The sequence below is a fragment of the Natrix helvetica genome, assembly GCF_964273705.1.
Source record: "Natrix helvetica genome assembly, chromosome: 1".
Classification (NCBI taxonomy): Eukaryota; Metazoa; Chordata; class Lepidosauria; order Squamata; family Natricidae; genus Natrix; species Natrix helvetica.
In genome coordinates, this window is record NC_138548.1 from 310,721,610 (window position 1) to 310,744,804 (window position 23,195).

Genomic DNA, 23,195 nt, shown 5'->3' on the forward strand with positions numbered 1-23,195 from the left:
ATATTTGCATTACTCCTATTATATTGTTTGATCTCACAATTTAACCAATCCTTATTAAAATCTTAAGTTAGAATGAAGTATGAATCATTTAATTTCTACCCAGCAACCCACAGATCTTTATGACTTTATAGTTAACAGAATCAGAGATCTCTTAATCAAAGATGCAGTTTTACCAATTTATACACCAATTTGCATACTATATTGTGAAGCACAACTATCTTCTTAAAAGAAAGAAACACACATGGAAGACAGGAATCCCCATTGACAAAATTGCCTTCCACACTGAGAATGAAGTTTTGCACTGGAAAATGGAGCTCACATTGGTGGGAGGCTGTGCAGCATGTTTATCAACAAATGAGACTGACATCCTGATTGAATTTACTCAGTGGGATTAGTTCTGGGTCAATGAGTATAAGATTGGGAGTATCTGTACTAAGATGCAGGGTATGGAAAACATACCCTAATGCTCCAAGGGAAGTCGGTAAGATGTTTATCCTGCCACTTAATTTAATTGCACTACAGTTTTTTTTTGTATTTCATATGTTTGCCAAGGCTAATTTTGAAACTGTAACCAAAAGTAGTGAAAATGTGCCATAAATTATAGTAACTATATGCTCCAAGACACGTCTAAATTCCACAGTCCCCAGCCAAATACAACTCCCCATATTGCCTATGGATAATCAGATAGGTCTGACACATCTGGAAAAAACCAAACCAATGATGTCAATGCACATGAAAAACAGGTGGAGATTCAGTTATTTCATTGGGCCACCTTCATTTTTTTTAATCATACCATATGGGCAACCATTAAAAGAGGGAGAGGGAGAGGGGAAGAAACACACAGATTATATACACAGTATCCCCTTTAACATTTGTTGATGCAGATTTGAAAATTATAATAAAAATTCAAACTATCACCTTACAGAGAATTATCATATTATGTGATTGAGCCATGTTTGAAATTAAGCACATAGATCAGAGTTGCCCAACCTTTTTGGCTTTGTAACCTGGCGGGGGTGGGGAGAGGAGAATGTTTCCACATGCGCGCACACTCACCTGTTGCTTGTGTGAGTGGGGATGAGCACACATGCACTCACTGGCCAATTCCGCAGCCTGGTTCCGAAGGCTCATGGCCAGGTAGTGGTCTGTGGGTTGGGGACTCCTGAGTCCTGACAGAGACTGCATCTACCCATTCTTTTCCTTTCAGGCAACATTTCAAATAGAATGCAGCCTTTTTGTTGGTTAATAGCTATTTGGCTTGCATCCCAGCACCTCTGCTCATCTGGCCTAGGGGATTTTTCCCCCTTAGAGTTTCAGGTTTTTTTTTAAAATAATTATAATAATAAAAAGGCACCTCATTGGTGTCAAAATCAGGAAAGGGGTTGCCTGTCTTATCTCTCCTGTGCTTGTGTTTCACCTCTGCATGGGGAAAATGAAAAAAAGTCTGGGGACTAAGTAGAAGGATCATCTATCCTCCCTGAAGTAGAACAAAATGGTGGTCCACCCAATGTGTGCATTCACCTATGGCAAATTTGATTTCAAATCTCAGCTAATGTCCTTCTCTGCCTGACTTCAAAAAAACCAGGTTCAGATAAAATGGAAGGCCCAAGAGCACATTGGCCTAGCAATGTCATGTCAGCAGTTGCTTATGTCCATTCCGAATGTTGCTGAACAGTTGCAAGGTCCTTCTTATCTGGCCATGTGATTCTTTCTTACTAAACCACATTTAGACTAGGTAGTTTTTAAAAATTGATTAGGAGCCATCAATCTGCTGTCAACTCTAAGTGATCACATAGATATATTTTCTCCACGATTATCTGTCCATAATCTGGTCTTTCAGATTTGCCCCATCGTCACTTTAACTATCCACTTTGCTGCTGATTGTTTTCTTCTTCTCTTTTCTTTATCTTTCCAAGAATTAGTTCTTTTAAAAAAAGCCATAGAAATGGATATGTAAATTAAGATGCATCAGCCACCCTGTTTTATTTGTTACACATGTGGTGCATTTCAAACGATAGATGCAAACAAGTTGTTCTTTCTTAAGGCAAAGTGACAGGGGAATTCCAATTTTCTCTCTTCAAGTCAAACATAGAAGAGAAAGTTATGAATTACATTGCACTGATAAGAAACTAAAAAGTTATTGCTAATCTTTTGGGTACGGGCATAAGGTCTCTCTGATAAACATAAATTCAGCTGTTTTTTAAAACATTATTCTCTCCCCGTATTTTCTCTTATAATAGAGACCACTTTTTTCTCACTGCAGAACGGGTTCTTCTCCTCCTGGTTGATGTAGTACATGATTGTTCTCTTGTTTTACAAGTCTGTTGTGGCAATCAGTCAACACTTCCTGGTATAAAAAGGCTTCTCAGCAACTTTAAATGGATTCCCAGCTTACTTACTGTAAGAAGCTTATCATGAGACTTTTCTTGGAGGTGGAGGCCATTTTGAGATGAATGAGTAAAAATCATACAGCCACATTCCTGGAGCATTAGAGCATCTTTCCTCATGTTCTCATGCTGATCATCAGATTCATATGATGAGCTCAAGTCCTTGTGAAGCTGTGAGGAAAGATGAATCTGAAGCCGGTTCCTTGCTGCATTCAGACACTGCATAATAAAGCATAAATCTAAATTTACAAGCTTATGGTAGCTAGGTTCATACAACCTGTTCAATGTATCATGTGTTGACACTCTCTAAGAGTGCTGAATTATCAAGAACTGTAGAGCACTGAATTTCATGAGTAATTCTGAGCACTGGGAAGTCTATTTTCATGTGTGCTAACAATCCTTCGCTCCATAGGCAGTAGATGGCACCAAAGTTATGACATTAGATCAACCACAGTTTTACACAGGTACCATATATTAAGGGAATATTACTATTAATAGTGAAATGAGTAACATGAAATAAGTCCCCCGCTTAGTTCAGTAGAAATGATGGCAATAAAATCTCTAGGTGATTTCTTCTTTTTTTGCTTTAGGTGAGACAGATTTTGGTTATGCTCATAAAATGATCTGAGCTGTGATTTATTGATTAAAGTGCACTCAACACATTCAATCAAAAGAAAAGAATATTATGACTTTACAGTGTTACATGAACTAAGTCTTGATGGGCTTGTCATTATTTTTTTCCTCTTTAATGAAGTATTTGAGGATACACAATCAGCGTCACAAAGAAAATTCACTCACGCATTATGGAGCAATGAGGTCAGGATTGTAATTTTCTAACAGGAGAGGAAGGTAAGGCCTCATCTTAAATGGCTATTTAAAATTACACATTTCCTAATATGGTGCTGATTACCAGCTTGTCTGCCTTCGAAAAAGGATTGGACAACTTCATAGAAGTCATGGGGTCAATGGCTATTAGCTTTGATGACTTCTGAAGACCATCTTCTGGGAGACTAACATTCCTTGTACAATGGTTGATCCCTGTGACAAAGAAACTACTGGACTATTGGGCCAGGGGTTCAACCCACTAGTGTACTACTTATGTTCTAATGTGAAAATTCAGCTAAAGTAACACCTGGACTCATAGATTGCACTAAACCAGGGTGGGCATGTTGTTGCTTGTTCAGTCAGATGAGTCCCTCGGCACCCCATTTTAAGTCAATGTACTCCAAGAAAATTTGACAACAAAATGCCTCATTTTTAATTGTATGATTTTAGGTCCGAATCACTAGAAATAAAAAGAAGGAAGAAATTACTTAAATCTCTAAACCGGAATGTCAAAATTTCAGTCCAATATCCCAAAATACCAATTATTTTCAATCGTACAGCTCACAGTGGCATCACTGGTAGGGCAACCCAGAGCATTAAACTGCAAACCTTTGGCTAACACAGTGCTTCTCAATTATTTTCTGTCATGCCCCCCCTAGGAAGAAGAAAACATTTTGCGCGCCCCGCGCGACTGTAAATAGTATCATTTGTCTATAAAATTGTTATAAGTTCACCTCTGCATAACACTGTATCCTTATTAACGTATAAGAGAATAAAAAAAGAAAGAAATGTGGATCAATTTACAACAAAGAATAGCTTTATTAACTGTAGCAGAAAAGATTTAAAGGAGCATAGGATTTAAAGGAACACAATATTTAAAAAAAACTTTAACCTGCAAAACAAAAATATATAAAATAATTTGAGCTGAGCCCCCCTTTACGGAGCCTCTCGCCCCCCCTGGGGGGCCCGCCCCACTATTTGAGAAGCACTGGGCTAACATCAGGTGAAAGCAAACAGAACACTCACAAAGAATCTCTACACTACTTTGCTAGTCATCTGGGTTACAAGAATCTCGTCAGACTGACTACATTCTCTTGGAAACAGCAAGATAAACTTCATGCATTCTGAGGGAGGTTTAGCTTGTGCACGGTAAAGACTTTAAACTCAGGCTACTTTGCCCCCCTCTCTCCAGCCTAGTTGGATATTTCTTTACATCTAAACCAGAACAAATACGTAGGGACAATAATGCATCTGAGCCCATCTTTTGCAGTAGGTAGACAAGGCACTTTGATTTTATTAGGACAGCCAGGCCTACTAAATAAACATTAAACCATCCTAGAACTCAGTCTCACATCCTACTAATCATAGAATTGTTTTCATTTCAGTGTTCATTATAGGCTTTATATACTTATTGTTTTTTGGGGTTGTTATTTTGCATCATGATTTTATTTATTGTCAGCTGCCCAGAGTCATTATGGCGAGACAGGCAGCCACAGAAATCTAAATAGACAAACAGCATAAAGGTATCTTGCTATCCGTTTGAGAGAAAATGTACACATGGTGCATCGTTCATTGCATCCCCAATCCAGCCGAAATTTATCTCAAGCCTTTTCAACTGTAAAATAATGTATTCTATCTTCTCTTGATGGGCCTTGAAATATGAACGATTAGTGGCAACCTATTCATTCTCTTGCTGATAATACAGATCAGTGGTGAGATTCAAATTTTTTACTACCGGTTCTGTGGGTGTGGAATGTCTTTCTGGGTGTGGCAGGGGAAGGATACTGCAAAATCCCTATTCCCTCCCCACTCCAGGGCAAGGACATTGTAAAATCTCCATTTCCACCTCACTCTAGAGCAAGGATACTGTAAAATCTTCATTTCCACCCCACTCCTGGGGAAGGAGGATACTGTAAAATCTCCATTTCCAGCTCACTTTATGGCAAGGATACTGTAAAATCTTCATTTCTACCCAACTCCAGGACAAGGATACTGTAAAATCTCCATTTCCACCTCACTCTAGGGCAAGGATACTGTAAAATCTTCATTTCTACCCAACTCCAGGACAAGGATACTGTAAAATCTCCATTTCCACCTCACTCCTGGGGAAGGAGGATACTGTAAAATCTCAATTTCCAGCTCACTTTATGGCAAGGATACTGTAAAATCTTCATTTCTACCCAACTCCAGGACAAGGATATTGTAAAATCTCCATTTCCACCTCACTCTAGGGCAGCGGTTCTCAAATAGTGGGGCGTGCCCCCCTGGGGGGGCGCAAGGCTCCATAAAGGGGGGCGCGAAGGCTCCCTTTCCATCTGGGTGCAACGGCGGCGGCGGCGGCGTGGGCAAGGCATAATATATCCCGCCTGGAAGTGGCAGCACTTCGGACTGTGGATTTTCATTGTGCAAGAAGCCTGCTCGGGCGGGGGTGGGAGGGAGGGAAGCATGGCTGTCCCAGGCTTCCCTCCCCCCCACAGCCCAAGCAGACTTTTTGCACAGCTCCAGCCCGCAGCTCTGATGAGTCTCTGAGCAGTCCCCAGCGCTGCCACTTCAAGCCGGGATATATTCTGCCATGCCCTCGGCGGCGTCTTTATGCAGGTAGCTCACCTCCCCGCCAGCAGCTCCACCGCCAGCATTCCGTCTGGAAGCGGAAGCGCAACAGCCGCTGTTGGGGAAGGGACAAAGGGGCGGCGCTCGCCCGATCTTGCCACCGCCACCCCTTCGCCCCTGGTAACGGCGACTGTTGTGCTGCTGCTTCCAGCTGGGATGCTGGAGGAGCTGCTGGCAGGGAGGGAGGGAAGAAAGGGAGGAGGGAGTAAGGATAGACAAGCAAGAGGGAAAGAGGAAAGAAGGCAAGCAGGCAGGAAGGAGGCAGAAGGAAGGAGGGAAGAATGGAACTGGAAGGGAGGCAGGGAAGGAGGGAGGGAGAAAGGAAGGATAGCAGGATAGGGAAAGAGGAAAGAAGGCAGGCAGGCAGGAGGAAAGAGGAAGGAGGGAACTGGAAGGGAGGCAGGAAGGAAGGGAAGGAGGAAGGGAGGGTGGAAGGAAGGATAGACAAGCAAGAGGGAAAGAGGAAAGAAGGCAAGCAGGCAGGAAGGAGGCAGAAGGAAGGAGGGAAGAATGGAACTGGAAGGGAGGCAGGGAAGGAGGGAGGGAGAAAGGAAGGATAGGAGGATAGGGAAAGAGGAAAGAAGGCAGGCAGGCAGGGGGAAAGAGGAAGGAGGGAACTGGAAGGGAGGCAGGAAGGAAGGGAAGGAGGAAGGGAGGGTGGAAGGAAGGATAGACAAGCAAGAGGGAAAGAGGAAAGAAGGCAAGCAGGCAGGAAGGAGGCAGAAGGAAGGAGGGAAGAATGGAACTGGAAGGGAGGCAGGGAAGGAGGGAGGGAGAAAGGAAGGGCTAGGAGGATAGGGAAAGAGGAAAGAAGGCAGGCAGGCAGGGGGAAAGAGGAAGGAGGGAACTGGAAGGGAGGCAGGAAGGAAGGGAAGGAGGAAGGGAGGGTGGAAGGAAGGATAGACAAGTAAGAGGGAAAGAGGAAAGAAAGCATGTGACTACGGTGGGAGACGAGGAAAGACCGGTGTGCTATGTTATGCAGAGGTGTACTTATAACAATTTTATAGACAAATTATACTATTTACAGTCGCGCCGGGAGGGGGGCGCGAAATGTTTTCTTCTTCCTAGGGGGGGCATGACAGAAAATAATTGAGAAGCACTGCTCTAGGGCAAGGATACTGTAAAATCTCCATTTCCACCTCACTCCTGGGGAAGGAGGATACTGTAAAATCTCCATTTCCACCTCACTCCAGGGCAAGCATACTGTAGATCTCCATTTCCACCTCACTCTAGGGCAGTGGTTCCCAAAGTGGGCGCTACCGCTCTCTGGGGGGCGGTGAGATGGCTTAGGGGAGCGGTAAGAGGCCAGGGGGGCGGCAGAGGGGTGGTAAGAGGCAAGGGGGGCGGCAAAGGAGTTCTGGAGGTGGCCTCCTCTAGTGAGCTATTCAGAACAAGTTTGCTCACTCACCCCCGCCCATCCAGAAGCTGCTCGATCTCTCGCTTCCCCCGCCCATCTGCACTATGCTAGTCCTGCCCACTCACTGATTGGCTGGCTCACCAATTGCCCCGCCCGCCTCTAAGAGCCCTATCTAAACCCAGTTAACTTTTTTTCTGCTTGGCTTTCTATAGATAGGGCTCTTAGAGGTGGGCGGGACGATTGGTGAGCCAGCCAATCAGTGACAGCAGGGCTAGCATAGTGCGGACAGGCAGGGGGAGCGAGTGATCAAAGGGAGGCCATTTCGCCTCCCTTCGCTCCCACTTTGTCTTGATGAGGTCGCTGCAGCTGCGGACGGACGGAGGTAGCCGGAGTGGTGGGGAAGCCTGGGGGGGCGTGCGAGCGAGCGAGCGAGCTGCCTGATCCTCCATTGCTCGCCCGCTCGCCCGCCCTCCCGGGCTTCCCCACCACTCCGGCTACCTCCGTCCGTCCGCAGCTGCAGCAACCTCATCAAGACAAAGTGGGAGGCGAAGGGGCGTCGGTGCCCTGACTGATCCTCCTTCGCTCGCTCGCTATTTTGCCTGCATGGGGTGCCTCGGCGGAAGGCCTTTGCTGGCGGCCAGACCTCCCCTCCCCAGGGTGACAGCACATCCATGATCACCGTCCCAGTAATGCTGCGGCCGCTTGGCCTGCAAAAAGAGGGAGGGAGTAAGAGTGAAGAGTGAGGGAGAGCAGCAGGGGCTCTCTGCATGGGCTCTGCATCCCCCCCCACCGGAGCCTTCCCAGAGGAGGTGGGGCTGGGGAATGTGGGGCGGGGAGGCGCTGTCTGGGGCAGGACTAGATGACCTCTGGCCTCCCAACCGGCCCTTCTGACTCTGGAGACCAGAAGCAAGCAAACACACACACACACACACACACACACACACACACACACAGCAAAAGTGTCTGGTTTTGAATATAATCCTCCCTAGTGCTTGGGGAAAAAATAAGAGGAACATTTGGATATACATTTTGAATTAACTTGGAAAGAAAATTGCTAAAATCACTTTTAGTTGTGTTTTGCATTAAGGATTCATGCAGTAGCATTTCTTGTTGAATTAGCAGAGTAATATTTACAACAGCCAGCTAAGATAGTTTTATCTGTCTTATAATGTGCGTGGGTAGAGGACTTAGGCATAAGTGCAATGTTTGCCTGTGATTATATAATAAATTCACAGCTTATACATTTGAATTAAATGTTATTCAATTCATGTTTAACCTATACTTGATATACTTGTATTCAATACATAAGGTGTTAATTATGTCAATGGAAGAGATAGGAAACTGCATTAGTGATATATATGTCAATGCGTTGATTTGTACTAAAAATGTTTAGTTTAAAAAAGTTATAAGGAATGACAAATATGAGTGTGGAAAATGTAATGTAGTTGTGGATGACCCTTTGCATGAGTTGTATTGGGGAAAATAAATAAATAAATAAATTTAATCATCATCATCATCATCGGTTGAGAAAAATAAGGTTACAATCATAGACATCGCAATACCAGGTGATAGCAGGGTCGCCGAGAAGGAATATGAAAAAATCGAGAAATACCAGGACTTAAAAATCGAAATCCAACGATTATGGCACAAACCAGCAGTGGTAATTCCAGTGATAATCGGCAAACTGGGTGCTATTCCAAAAGCACTGGAATTACATTTAAAACAGTTAAAAATTGACAAAATCACCATCAGTCAAATGCAAAAGGCCGCACTGCTTGGATCTGCACACATATTACGAAAATACGTTATGACGTCCTAGGCCCCTGGGTGGGGCCCGACTAGTAATCAATGCCAAATCCGGCGAAACAACTGGCCACTGTGATACAATTCTGTTGATGCAATAATAATAATAATAATAATAATAATAATAATAATAATAATAATAATAATAATAATAATAATAATAATAATAATAATAATAAATGATTCCCCAAAGAGGTAAAAGGCTACATTTTGCTAAAGTTATTCTTCCAAACTGTTGAGGAGGGGTATTGGACTCCATTGTCTATATTTCCCTTTCCATCCCCATGGTTCTTTAGTGAAAATTATAACCCAAGAACATATAGATCTGTTAAAATGTTCCCATTCTCACTTTCCATATTGGGAATCCCTAGGTACCATGCAATAATCTCAGCAAATAATTCAAGCAAATGTTGGTGACACTGAGCTGAAGGCAAAGTTCAAGAAATTGTACCAAGAGTTTTAGTTACAGAAAGAAATTTCTGATCGCTATCCTGCACTATGGACAGTGGTTAAGAAGCTCCTTGTTGCATTTCCAACATCATATTTGGTGGAACATGGCGTCAGTGTGGTCTCCAAGCAAAGAAATCGACTCCAGATTACTGAACGTGGTGATTTAAGACTCCTGCTAAGTGACTTAAAACAAGACATTGGGAAACTGGTATCACTTCATCAAGCCATCCATCACATTAAGAATTTACTGAACAGTGAAGTAGTTACTAAATTTTACTGAGTTTACTAAGTTACTAGTTATTAAGGTTCTTGATAAATGACTATCAGACTTTGAAAACCTGGTATCACTGGATCATGTTCAACAATTTTGTTGAATTAACTAACTACAAAGGTTTTTAAATTGGATTTTGAATAAATGTGCAATTAATTGTTACAGTTTTGAATTTTACTGTTACTATCTTTATTCCTTCATGCAAACCACCCAGTCACATGACTCCCCCAGCCACGCCCATCAAGCCATGCCCACAGAACCGGTCGTAAAAAAATTTGAATTCCACCACTGGGTGGGAGGCACTGAGGATCAGTTTGTAGCACCAAGGGGGCGGTGGACTGAAAAAGTTTGGGAACCACTGCTCTAGGGCAGTGGTCGGCAAGCCGCGGCTCGCGAGCCACAAGCGGCTCTTTACACATTTTAATGCGGCTCTTCTGTGTGCCGGATTATTATCCTCCCTAATCACTGTGGATCGAAAAGAAAAAAGGGAAAGGGGCGCTTGTTTTGAAGCGCCCGCTCCCCTCCCTCCTCTCGGAAATGGAGCGAGGAGGCTCTGTTTCTTTTTCTGCCTCCTCGCTTCTCGTCCCCGCCCGACTTCAGGATCCTCCCTAATCATTGTGGGTTGAAAAGAAAAAAGGGAAAGGGACGCTTAAAGGTTCAAACAGTAGAGCAAACGCTTCAGAGGCAACAGTTTTCACAGGGAATTAGAACAGAGAGCCCTGGAGTTTCGCTGCCCACCCGGTCAGACCTCGCTTTCCTCGCATGATTGGCTAATTTGCTACTGCCCGGCTCCCTGGTTAGATTTTTGCTGGGAGGGAGCGGGGGGGGGAAGCTCCTTGGCCTCCGTCTCTTTTTCTCCCTCCTCGCTTCTTGGGGCTCCACCAATGGGGGAGCAAGGCCCAGCACCAGGCTTTGGGCTAACACAGGGGTCTGCAAAGTTGGCTGTTTTAAGACTGGTGGACTTCAGTTCTCAGAATTCTGGGAATTGAAGTCCACCAGTCTTAAGAGCCAATTTTGCAGATCCCTGGGCTAATATGATTGATGCCCTTGGTGGACTTCAATTCTCAGAATTCTGGGAGTTGAAGTCCACAAGTCTTCAAGCTGTCAGGTTTGAAGACCCCTGGGTTTTTTTTTCTAAAGGGTTAGGGGTGCAAGGATCTTGTAACTTGACAGCTTTAAGACTTGCGTGCTTCAAATGCCAGAGTTTATTGAAGAGGGTTGCCCTATTGCAACGGTCGCGGGGAGGAGGGGATGCGAGGACAGGATAAGATCTCAAGGTCGGTTGGGAGACCGGGGCTGTTGGTTACGCCCGGTCGCTTGTACCAACCCCTGCAGTCTAGGTGGACAGGTCATACAGAGCCAGGGCCTGCGGCTGATGCTTTGTAACGCAAGGTCTGTCACCAACAAGGCCCCCCTCATTAATGAGTTGATTTCAGAGGGGGAGCTAGACCTTGCAGGGATAACGGAGACCTGGTTGGGCCACGAGGGTGGTTTACCCCTCGTGGAAATGTGCCCACCGGGTTTCCGTGCATTTCATCAGCCTCAGGCCCTGGGTAAGGGTGGAGGGGTGGCGGTGGTTATGCGGGAATGTTTAGAGCCGAGGGAGTTCACTGCCCCTCAGATACCCGGGTGTGAGTCCCTTGGTGTGAACTGGGGCCCAGGGAGGCAGTGGGGCTTGCTGATTGTATACTTGGCTCCTCGCTATGCATCAGCAGCCCTGCCCGAGCTCCTCGAGCTAATCTCTGCGACGGCAGTTGAGACTCCCAGACTCTTGGTCATGGGGGACTTCAACTTACCGTCAATGGGAGCGGCTTCCGAGGCGGCCCGGGAGTTCATGGCTTCCATGACGGCCATGGACCTGACCCAATTAGTGCAGGGCCCCACTCACGAAGGGGGCCACACACTGGACCTCATTTTTGTATCTGAACAGTGGACGAGTGATCTGGGAATAGGGGATTTAGTCATCACGCCCCTGTCATGGTCAGACCACTCATCCCTCCGGCTGGACTTCCCTGGCGCTATCCCCCACCGCGAGGAGGCGGAACCAGACCCTATAAACTGGTACCGCCCCAGGCACCTGATGGAATCTGATAGATTCCAGACGGAGCTTGGGCCAATTCCTGTAGCCTTGTCCCGCTCCCGCTCCGAGGACCTAGTGACTGCCTGGAATAGGGCGACGACTGGGGCCTTGGACCGGGTTGCGCCTTTGCGACCTCTCCTGCGGCATCGACCCACCCGGGCTCCTTGGTTTACTGAGGAGCTTAGGGTGATGAAGCGCCACAGGAGACGTCTAGAGAGCAGGTGGAGGTCCTCACGCTCCGAATCTGACCGAACACAGGTAAGAGCCTATTTGCGGACTTACCTTGTGGCAATAAGAGCGGCCAAACGTAGACATTGTGCTGCTCTTATTGCGTCCGCGGATAACCGCCCTGCCGCCCTGTTTAGGGTGACTCACTCCCTTCTATCGCAGAGGGTGCGGGAGACACCCTTACAGGGTAGAGCAGAGGAGTTTGGGGAATATCTTCAGGACAAAATCGATCAGATCCGGAGCGGGTGGACCTCCGTCAGTGGACCAGACGAGCCGCCAACAGCGAGTCTTGAGAGACCACTCTGGGAGGAGTTTGACTCTGTTGCCCCCGAGGATTTGGACAGGTTGCGTGGACGGCTGCGACCCACCACTTGTTTAACGGACCCGTGCCCCTCCTGGCTGGTACTGGCAGCCTGGGAGGTGACACGAGGCTGGCTCCTGGGCCTGGTGAGCGCATCATTGGGTGAGGGATACTTACCAACCGCCTTGAAAGAGGCGGTGGTGAGACCCTTGCTCAAGAGGCCTTCGCTCGACCCAATGGAGCTAGCTAACTATCGTCCAGTCTCCAACCTTCCCTTCGTGGCGAAGGTTGTTGAGAATGTGGTGGCGCAGCAGCTCCCGCGACACCTAGACGAATCCGATTATCTAGACCCACGCCAGTCCGGCTTCCGACCCGGGCACAGCACCGAGACAGCCTTGGTCGCGTTGGTCGATGATCTCTGGAGGGCCAGAGATAGGGGTTGCTCCTCTATCCTGGTCCTATTAGACCTCTCGGCGGCTTTTGATACCATCGACCATGGTATCCTATTGCGCCGGTTGGAGGGGATGGGAGTCGGAGGCACCGTTTTGCGGTGGTTCGGCTCCTACCTCTCTGACCGGAAGCAATGTGTGTTGACAGGGGGACAGAGGTCGTCCCTGAGGCCACTCACCTGTGGGGTGCCACAGGGGTCGGTCCTCTCGCCTCTCCTGTTCAACGCATATGTGAAGCCGCTGGGTGAGATCATCCGTGGTTTTGGGGTTGAATACCACCTCTACGCTGATGATACTCAGCTGTATATTTCAACCCCAAACCACCCCAACGAGGCTGTCGAAGTGATGTCCCGGTGTTTGGAGGCCGTCGGGGTCTGGATGGGGGACAACAGACTCAAACTCAACCCCTCCAAGACCGAGTGGCTGTGGTTGCCGGCACCTCGGTTCAGCCAGCTGACTCCATCGCTGGCCATAGGGGGCGAACAGTTGTCCCCTGTGGAGCGGGCGCGCAATTTGGGTGTCCTCCTTGATGCCCGGCTGTCAATGGAGGACCATGTGGCAGCCGTGGCAAGGGGGGGCATTCCACCAGGTTCGCCTGGTGCGCCAATTGCGCCCCCTACTGGACCGGAGTGCCCTGCGCACGGTCACTCATGCGCTGGTGACGTCTCGCCTGGACTACTGCAATGCCCTCTACATGGGGCTTCCCTTGGGACGCATCCGGAGACTGCAGCTAGTTCAGAACGCAGCCGCGCGGGTTATTATGGGAAGTACTCGTTACTCCCACGTAACACCTCTCCTGCGCGAGCTGCACTGGCTACCTGTAGCCTTTCGGGTGCGTTTCAAGGTATTGATCACCATCTTTAAAGCGCTCCATGGCAGAGGACCTAGTTATCTGCAGGATCGCATCCTACCACACACGTCCCTGCGACCTATCCGCTCACACAGGGAGGGGCTCCTCCTGGTGCCGTCTGCTAGGCAATGCCAGCGGGCGACACCTAGGAGTAGATCCTTCTCTGTGATGGGCCCAACCCTCTGGAATGACCTCCCCCCAGACATTCGAACTACCACCGACCTCCGTTCCTTCCGGCAAAAGTTAAAGACTCACCTATTTCAATCAGCTGGCCTGGCACTTTCTTAGCTTTACCTCCCGGGATTTATTTATTTTAATTGGGTTTTAAGGGTTTTATAGGCTTTTAACGTATTATATTTATTATTCGATTACAGTCTTATAACCTCCTTCACCAGTATTAATTTAATTGTTTATGTATGTATTTTACAATGTATTTTAGTGACTGTACACCGCCCCGAGTCCTCTCCGGGAGAGGGGGCGGTCTATAAGTGTGAATAATAAATAAATAAAATAAATAAACTAAAAACAGTGTACCATCCTATGTATTTTCGGTTTTAAAAATGTGGCTCTCAAAATAAATTTCAATCGTGGTTTTGGCGACATTTGGCTCAGTTGAAAAAAAAGGTTGCCCACCACTGCTCTAGGGCAAGGATACTGTAAAATCTCCATTTCTACCTCACTCCTGGGGAAGGTGACTGCAAAATCCCCATTCCCTCCTGATGAGCTGGGATTTGGGAGGCAGAGAATAGATGGGGGTGGGGCCAATCAGTGGTGCTATTTATCAGTTTTCTGAACTACTCAAAATTTCCACTACCGGTTGCTAGAACCGGTCAGAACTGGCTGAATACCCTCTCTGTTACAGATGGGCTTGCTTCAGCAAAGCTTGTATTGGCCAGCTGAAGAGGAGCAGTCAGTGCTCATTTTGGCTTGGGCAGAGGCAAAGCACTTTCTAGGAGTCATCTGTCTAATCTGAGCTTTCCAAAAGGCTATTCAGAAGTTTCATGGGCTTCATTTACCAATCCCACAAGATCCAAAAGAATTGTTTGTTATGGATTATGTCACTGAGGGAATTACATTTGGTGGGCCTTAGGCAGGTCTTTTCTGCTTTGGTGCCTGCATTGTGGACCATCTCCTGCCCAGAGAGGAGGTCAGCCTCATGACTCCTGAGTTTTCAAAAGCCCCTCAAGACCTAATTATCAGATCTGGGGACCCCAGGAGATGGGTGAACTCACGAAGTGGCTTTGTCATTATTAACATCCCATTTATGATTCTCCTTTTTCTGTTTTAGTCCTGATTTTATCAATTTTAATACTATTTTAATGGTTATACATAATGGTTTTAGGTAACAATTGTTTTATTTACTTTAGTGCCTTTATGAGATGGGCGGCTATAGAAATGTGATTAATAAAATAAATGAAAATAAAACATACATTGTTATACCAATCTTGCTAAACCTGTTATTAAATGTATGTTCCTAGTCTTTCAAAAGTCTGCTAGACATATTTGTAAATAAAGGGGTGGCAATCAAATTAAACTGGGGAAGAGATATACCACGACAATTCTATCCCAAACGAGAACATCATATGTTTTCTGCTGCTTCTGCCAAGAAGGGATCTCAAATGGTTTTGCCATCTGTGAATAAGATTTCTTGGTGGAGGTGGCACCTTGTTGCCTATTCCATTTTGTACACTTTATGGCATTTTGTCAGATAGGGGACTTCACCACTTGTCCTCAGCACTGATGTACTTTTGCAGTTCTCTCAATGATAGGAAGATCTGGGTCCCAAAACAGACCATCTGGCAATTCAGGACCCAGGAAGAAGGAGGAGGGCAGGGTACCTTCAATACACATGCAATTTCCCTCCTGTTTCAACCTATTCCCTTTCTGCCCCACTAGAGTTTTTGCTGGGCTGATGGTTAGATCTATAATCAGAAATAGTCAGACGGAACTCTTCCATACTAGTGACCTATCACTCAGGAAGCTTGAAAAGTAGATAAAGTCTCCATCCCAGCACCCACATCTGTTCAAGTCTGCCTTTTAAGAGTAACTGGTGTTGTTTCCCGTTGGCAAACTGGTCAATATCAGAGAACCCTATAATTATAACAGGCAGCATTTGGATGAAGTCCAACATCTTCTCTTCTTGCTATCCTTGGACAATATCAAACACTTTTTCTGCCCAAGAGGCAGCATGGTTTATGAAGATTTTATGGGGAGGAAGGGAGAGGCTTGTTCTTTCTGAGAACTGTATCACGTCTAGTATCAGTGTTAACAGGGGAGAGGCAGGCTGGAACTTTTCCTTTCTCTAGATTATCTGATTTCTGAAACCAAGCTTTAGCTTTGACTAGTGAATTACAAATAAGCCACCTACCTAGAATGGTATGAACCCAGCCCATATGACTAATTTAAAGATCAATATGTTATGTAAACCAGACAACAGGAATAAATCCTAGTTAATCATGAGGAAGCCTATGAACACAGCCATTATTTTTCTAAAATGTAGGGCAATGAAAGCTGCATCTGTACCTTGTCTGGACGAACATGGAGGCCTGTGACTAATCTAAGTAGATAGTTACTGTCACAAACATTTAAAATACATTTTAACCAACACAGGAAGGAGTTCTTCACATAGACTCTTCTGCAAGCTTCTCCATGTGGGGAGAAAGGTTGATCGTTTCACATTCCTTTGGCAAGGAGTACTTACATCAGTATTTTAAAGGGACTCACCTAGATATAGATCAGTGATGGTGAACCTTTTCGGCACAGAGTGCCCAAACCAGAACATGTGTGCGTATGTGTGCACGCTGGAGCACCAGAAACCCGAAGACTAGCTGGCTGGCACACACATGCCTGTTTTTTTGGCTGGTTTTGGCCATTCTTGACCATTTTGTGTTTGTTTTCAGACCATTTTCTGGTGCTCTGGCGCCCGCAAGGACCAGCTGGCCGGCATGTATGTGCACGCCGGAAATTAGAAGAGTATAGCTGGTGATGGTGCACATGCCCACAGAGAGGGCTCTGCGTGCCACCACTGGCACCCATGCAAGAAGTTGACCATCAGGGATATAGATGGTACCCCTTGGCTAGGCTACGGGAAAGAATGGAACTTGCTCACCTAGTCCCACTCATCTGACTTTTTATTGGTTAAGTAGGTGGTCCAAGTCTCTCCTGAACATCAAATTAAGTGAAATGAAGACAAACACTCTTCATGGATTTATGAAGCAGCCCTAAAACACACAATGATTGTGGATAAAATGTTTCGTCAATACACTGAACATGCCTATAACTCATCCTTCTACTCATTACTTTAGGACTTCTACGCTTCATGCTGCCTCTTAGAATTCCTACTTTCTTATTACAAGTCAGCAGAGCTCAGGATATCCTGCAAAAGTAGAAGAACGCAGAACCTTTCATGTTTCTCCTGCTGATGTCTTGCTATGCTTCCAGATCCTGGCTTTCTTCACTCCACATATTAAGACATGTTGCTTAATTAGTTTTCTGGCTTTACATGACATTAAATTAGAGTTTATAAATCACACAGCTTCCATTCACACAATATTCAAAAACCACAGGATGATTTGATGGTATTTCCTTAGTGAATTGCATTAACTTAGAAAAAAATACATAGTGAAACCATAGCTTAGCATAATGTCTGATTCCAGACACCGGATGCATCTATCCACCACACCAAATAAAAACCAGTGGTAATGAGTAATCAAACCAACATCTTAGGCCAACTGTGTCATCTGAACTTAAACAGCCACCTTTTTCATTTACAGAAACAGAGCCTGTGACAATCCTCTACATGCAACCAGCCTACAGTGGCAACTAGGTCCAGAGGATAGAGTAAAGTTAACATTCTGGTTAAGGGCCAGGCAGGACGAAATGGTTGCATAGATGCACTCATGAACTTAAATCTCTGCCTTAACTGCCTTAACATGTCATAAGGAGGTTGTATGAGTGAGAAAATCACTTAATCTCCTCCACAATCCCACCTCTTGGCATGGCACTCCAGGGTATAGATGTTTCTGTGGTTAAATCAGTCTGATCTCAGCCTTGCCAAGATGTCTCCTCCCCATGACTGCTGTGCTACTTTAGGGAATCGTTAGCTACAGCTGCAGGGCCTTATATTTCGGGTTCAACCTGTCTGGCAAGCCCTAATGATGAAGATTAACACCTGGTCCCACCTTACGAATGTCTCAGCTGGATTCTTTTTCTCTAACTGTCCCTCTTTGGCAAGGAAAATACAGACAGGATTCAGCAATGATTCTTTTTGCTGTGGTTTACTCAATAGCTTTCAAGAAACCATGAACTGCAGCATCTGGAAACCTACAACATGCTAAGTCAATGGCAAATGGATTAACTTACTATTTAGGCAGATGTGTGCATGCAATATATGAACTTGCAAAAAAAATTGTGATTCTTTTGTCATCCAAAATTTAGACATATACATTTCGCTGTGCCAAAATTTGGTTTATTTTTGGCTTTGAGTATTGTAAGAACTAAGATTCAGAAAAAAATAGTGCAGCTGAGTGTTATTTTTGAACCCATCCACTATGGCTTAATTAACAAACCATGACTTTATATATTGTGCAAACTGGGTCATTTAATTAATTAATTAAGTAAATCAAAAGCTCCACAGTATTCATAAGGCATGCTAAACAAAAATGCTTCATTAAATGTCATTTATGCATTGCCATTTTATCTGTTATCATGTGAAGCTCCTTAAACTATCCTAGGCTTCCTGAGTCATCAGGCCTCAAATCAGCCATCAACATGAGTTTGTGAAAACTGGAATTTCATGGTAATGCCAGTTTCCAAAACAACAAACGAAGGCCTTTTGAGGGTTGGACTGTATGGCAAACCTAATACTTTGATGAATGAGCTACCGGTATAAACGTAACGGGATAAGACAGTGATATGCGTGATTGTTTAGCACAGGGGTGTCAAACCGGCAGGCTGGATGTATCATGTGCTGGCCACGCCCACTCACTTTAGTGAAGGGGATACTTTGCGATACATCACGTGATGACAACATGATGCAAGTTTGACACCCTTGGTTTAGCATACATTTGGGGATACTGTACTATAATATTATAGCTAATGTAATCTAGTTAATATGTAGCATAACTGCTTTGGACTGAACAAAACGTGCAACTTGCCAGTAGCTTACATAATGGACAAGTTTCAGGATTCACATGACTAAACTATGGTTTGTTGAACCAACCACACTAACTGGATTAACATCATATGCTAAGCTACTTTATCTGCATGTTAGATGATCCAACTACCTTGTATTCCTTCACCCCACCTTGAGCCGTGTGATTTCAGCAGCTGCTTGAACAGAATTTTCCTCCTTGCTCCTGAAGCATGGAGACACAAACATCAAATCATTCATTACAATTGGCCTAATTGCTGTCAGCAGGGCCATGTGTCAGTTAACAGCAGAAAAGATTCCCATGTAAGTTGCCAGCCTTAAAGTGCTAACTGCAGTGTATCCTTGCCCTCCTAAATTGCATTTGGTTTAGAACACTGGCCTGAGAAATACATCCTGATATTTCACTGTTGATAATAATACTTTTTTTTTACTTCTCCGTTTCCCAGGTTCTGTCTTCACAAGCAGGGAAAGGCCTCTGTGATTTATGCAGCCAGGAGCAGTGTGCCAAATGTCTTTTATATGAGTCCAACAAGGGAATTCAACCTGGTTACCTGAAGGATTACTTTTCCACTTGAAAAACCTCTTTGCTGAAACAGGATTGTGAGACTTGCCACTTTCTGTTAGATATGAATACACACACAGAACTATCATTACTTTGATCTGGGGCCTCAGATAATCTTATAGCATCAATATATAAGTATGGTGTTTTTTTAAAAAAACTGTTTGCTATCTTTTCTTGGCTTGGCCTGTGCTTTGCAGTGAGTCACATTTTCTTTACTGTGCTGAAGGCCACAATTGTGTGGGCAATTCATCCCAGTGAACCACAGAGAAACAAACCACATAATGGCCATTTTCTAAATATGCATCCCTTGTACTACTATGCTTTGGTTTTCCTAGAAACTGAAGTAGCCCATCCATGAGCTAAACTAGGTTGCTTAGGGTGCCTGTTGAGAGCCATATTTTGAAGAGAAAAATCAAACTTTAAAACATCCAAGAGTTTTGGAGGATAATTACATGACTTGCCTAGACTTCTACTTCTTTGTAACTGTTCTAGCATCACCACCCCTTGGGATTACAGTACACTTCCCTTAATTTCCAGCCATGAGAACAACTCTCCTTCTATATTTATCAGCAATCTGTCTAATACTATAGGATGATGGGTAAACCAGGTTAGTGCTCATTCTAAGCCCTCCTAGGACTGGAATCTGTTCACCTGGGGATAGAGTGAGTCAGATAAATGGGTGCCATTGTTGCAAATGTACTCAGAATATAGTTGAATTCCATGCATTCTCCATCTAAATCAACAGTTAATGACGTGTGGATTTTAAAAAGTGACTGGTTTGCACCACCTGTGAGAAAGAATAGCTGGTTGTGAATTAATAGATTAAGCTGCACAAGCTTTATTGCACTGAAAAGATCCCTCCTCAAAGTTCCTCTAGATGTCTAAAGGAAAACTGGAGTTCCTTATTTTGTCGTTGTTTCTATGTCAGGGTTTGAAAGATTACAGGACAAAATAAATCAAGTCATTTTATGTGTTTTACTTAAATATGCACAGTCCAAGCAGAACTATTTATATTATTAGGAAGCTGCAGTTGCAATGCTAAAAGATTTTTAAACCCAATGATCTCTGTAATTCAAAATGTCCACTCACTGAGCGATTCATTTAGCTGCTTGTATTTGCTATACTAAATCATAAGGGGCAGGGGGAAGTTTCAAGCAGAAATATGCAATAGAGGAAGCTGAACCTCTTTTTAACCACTAAGTGCCAGCCTCAAATGCCTTGTTGACTAAGCCATGGTTTAACAATTAAACAATTTAACAATAAAATGCTTTGGGTGGAGTCTTGAAAACCCGGTTACTAGTTTGCTCATATTGGTGTGGCTGTGTTCCCTTCAGTAGGTTTCTTCATAGAAATATTGAAATTAGAATGGCAGTGATAAGAAAAATGGGGCACCTTTGGGAATAATTAGTTCTTAACTTATTAAATAGATAAAGGATTGGGCAGTAAATAATATGGCCTTCAATATATACCATGCTTTATTCTTTATCCATACATTTCCTACATGCTATAATTCCCCCAAAATGAAAATGGTATAAGCTTGTGTAACACATCAATAGTTACCTCACAGGTATAGAACTGTAATGCTTAAATAATAAAAAAATGTACATTAAAGCAATATATCATTTGGATTCTGCATCTGTTGTCATGTATTTTATTATGTTTTATTGAAACTTACCAAGGGGCGTGTGTTTGTACAAGTCTTATATATCTGAACACCTATACATATTTTAATTGAACTATTAATTTCCCCAAGACATCTGATTACAATCTTTCCTTTTCTTCCTTTTTTCCTTCCTTCCTTCCTTCCTTCCTTTCTTTTCTATTGTAGCTTACTCAACAAGCTATGATTAAACTATCTTGGGTTAACACAATGCCGTAATGTGGCTTGTTTGATTTTTTTCTTGGTCCCAGACATTATAGTTTCTAAATTATGCCCTATGGCTTAACATATCACATAACTTACTCAACAACCATAATTAAACAAATCAGTTTAGCCTAACATGTGGACCTAGCCTGTGCTATAAACAGCTGTGTGAAATGCACAAGGGGGTTGTATTTGTTTGGCCAGGATTGTTTTAAGATACAGTGGATTGATTCTAAGTCTCCTAAAGATTTGCAGCTACAATGTTAGCATTTAATAGTAATCTTGAGTCCTTTATCTCCACAGATTGTGGGAAAATTGTAGAATGTAAGACTGAAAGAATTAAAAAAGATAGAAAGCATGCCTCAGATCAAGTCATCCTCAGTACTGACATTGAGAAACAGTCAGAAATGTATAATCACATAACTGTTACAATAAAAATAGTTACTATGGAGCAACCCCAGGCTGCCTTAGTCAGCCTGTCATATGCTTTTTCCTCACTAGTATCAGTGAATGCCAGCAATGCTTGCCTCTCCCACACCCTTCTTCCGTTGGAAGCAAAGCTGAAAAGCCACTCCTTAATGAAATAACGAGAACAAAATTGCCTGTTCCTCTATTATACGAAAGGGGGTGGGGTGGGGGAAATCATTGCCGAATTCCTACTGTAGCATTTTGAATCTGAGGACGTTAATTGTGAATTCTGGAGACAATATTGGGATTTTTTAAATTTTATTTTGGCCTGGAGAGGGATTAACTCCAAATAAAAACTTCCTCCTCCTGTTTGAACCTCAGAAATGTCTAAAAGATGTTCGCTTGCTTGAACTCTTCATTCTGTACTCTATAATTCCAGCTCTATGAAGAGCTGAAGCTCAAGCTTGCAGGAATTGTGTTCTTGGAGGCTATTAAAGCAAACGAAAGTACTACTGTACACACAGAGGTGTGATTTCTCTCTCTCCTGCTCCATTTCAGGGATCTAAAATTGCTATCTCTGGAAAGCTGCCTATTTCTGAACATTTAGTGTTACCCTACATGCAGGAAGGATGAATTTGAACAATTGGTACATGAAGTTGTAACAGTGGAGATAACAACCTCTTGCCTGGTTGTGTATTAAATCTGTTCAGCATTTCCACAGTTTAACACAGCTCTTATCTGGCCAGAATTCATTCTGTTGTTCCAGCATTATGGGCATTAAAATTGGTTGCTTTAATTTTACTTAAGGAAAACCTTCTTAATGTAAAGAGCAATTGCCCTTTTCCAAAAGTTTATTTCCCTCCCCCTAATATATAGTTTAGAGCAATTTTCAAAATATCTATTAATGTGCATCTTGTGCCAGTATAATGAATACAACAACCTAACAATGTGGGAGGTCTCCTTCAGACTTAAGGTTTTATAAATAAATGCCAACAAACCAGTAAAATGTATATTTGCCCATAATGTACATTGTTCTTAATAGCTACTTCGACAGTCAATAGCACTCTACATTTTCATGAAGAAATATTTTATCATTGTTATTGGTTTGTGGGTGGGATGTATTCAGTAATTTAATAAAACTTCTCCTATTAATTAGTTCAAGGAAGAAATGAGAAAACCATAGTGGAAGAAAAATTTCTTCTAAACAGACATCTAGTTGTGCAATGTGAAAGGTCGAGAAAGAAACTATCTTACTCAGTATTTGCTATAGAAGTCAAACAGAAAAGGAACAGGATATGATATACTGCTGAAATACACATGCATGTAATCTACACACATGCACAAACATTTTCTTTTACAATATACAGCCAAAGTCTTTCTCTGAGGGCTAGCTCTCTTGTAATAATACACAGCCCTTTAAAAATTTGCCAGCAAATCTGGGCATGGTTCCAAAGCATGTTTTATTTGAGTATATGTTCATTGTCAATAAGCTTTCATATATTGTGGTTAGGAGCACATATGAAAGGTGCTTCAGGTTTGGGGATCAAATCCTGCTTACTGTTATGTCTTATGGCTGGGAATTCCTAGCTCCCCCTCCC

General features: G+C 43.9%; 1 long non-coding RNA gene across 3 annotated transcripts; it reads right to left on the reverse strand.

The window, feature by feature from the left end:
- Positions 1-853: 853 nt before the first annotated feature.
- Positions 854-21,798, reverse strand: LOC309383723. 3 transcript variants are annotated; one of them, XR_014173906.1, is made up of 4 exons: positions 21,688-21,798; positions 18,917-18,968; positions 16,721-16,832; positions 854-2,606 (listed from the first exon to the last, which is right to left on the reverse strand). It is a non-coding gene; the product is annotated as an uncharacterized lncRNA (long non-coding RNA). The 3 variants fall into 3 exon arrangements; XR_014173905.1 differs by lacking the exon at positions 16,721-16,832; XR_014173907.1 differs by lacking the exons at positions 16,721-16,832; positions 18,917-18,968; positions 21,688-21,798 and adding an exon at positions 17,601-17,714.
- Between the last annotated feature and the right edge of the window lie 1,397 nt (positions 21,799-23,195).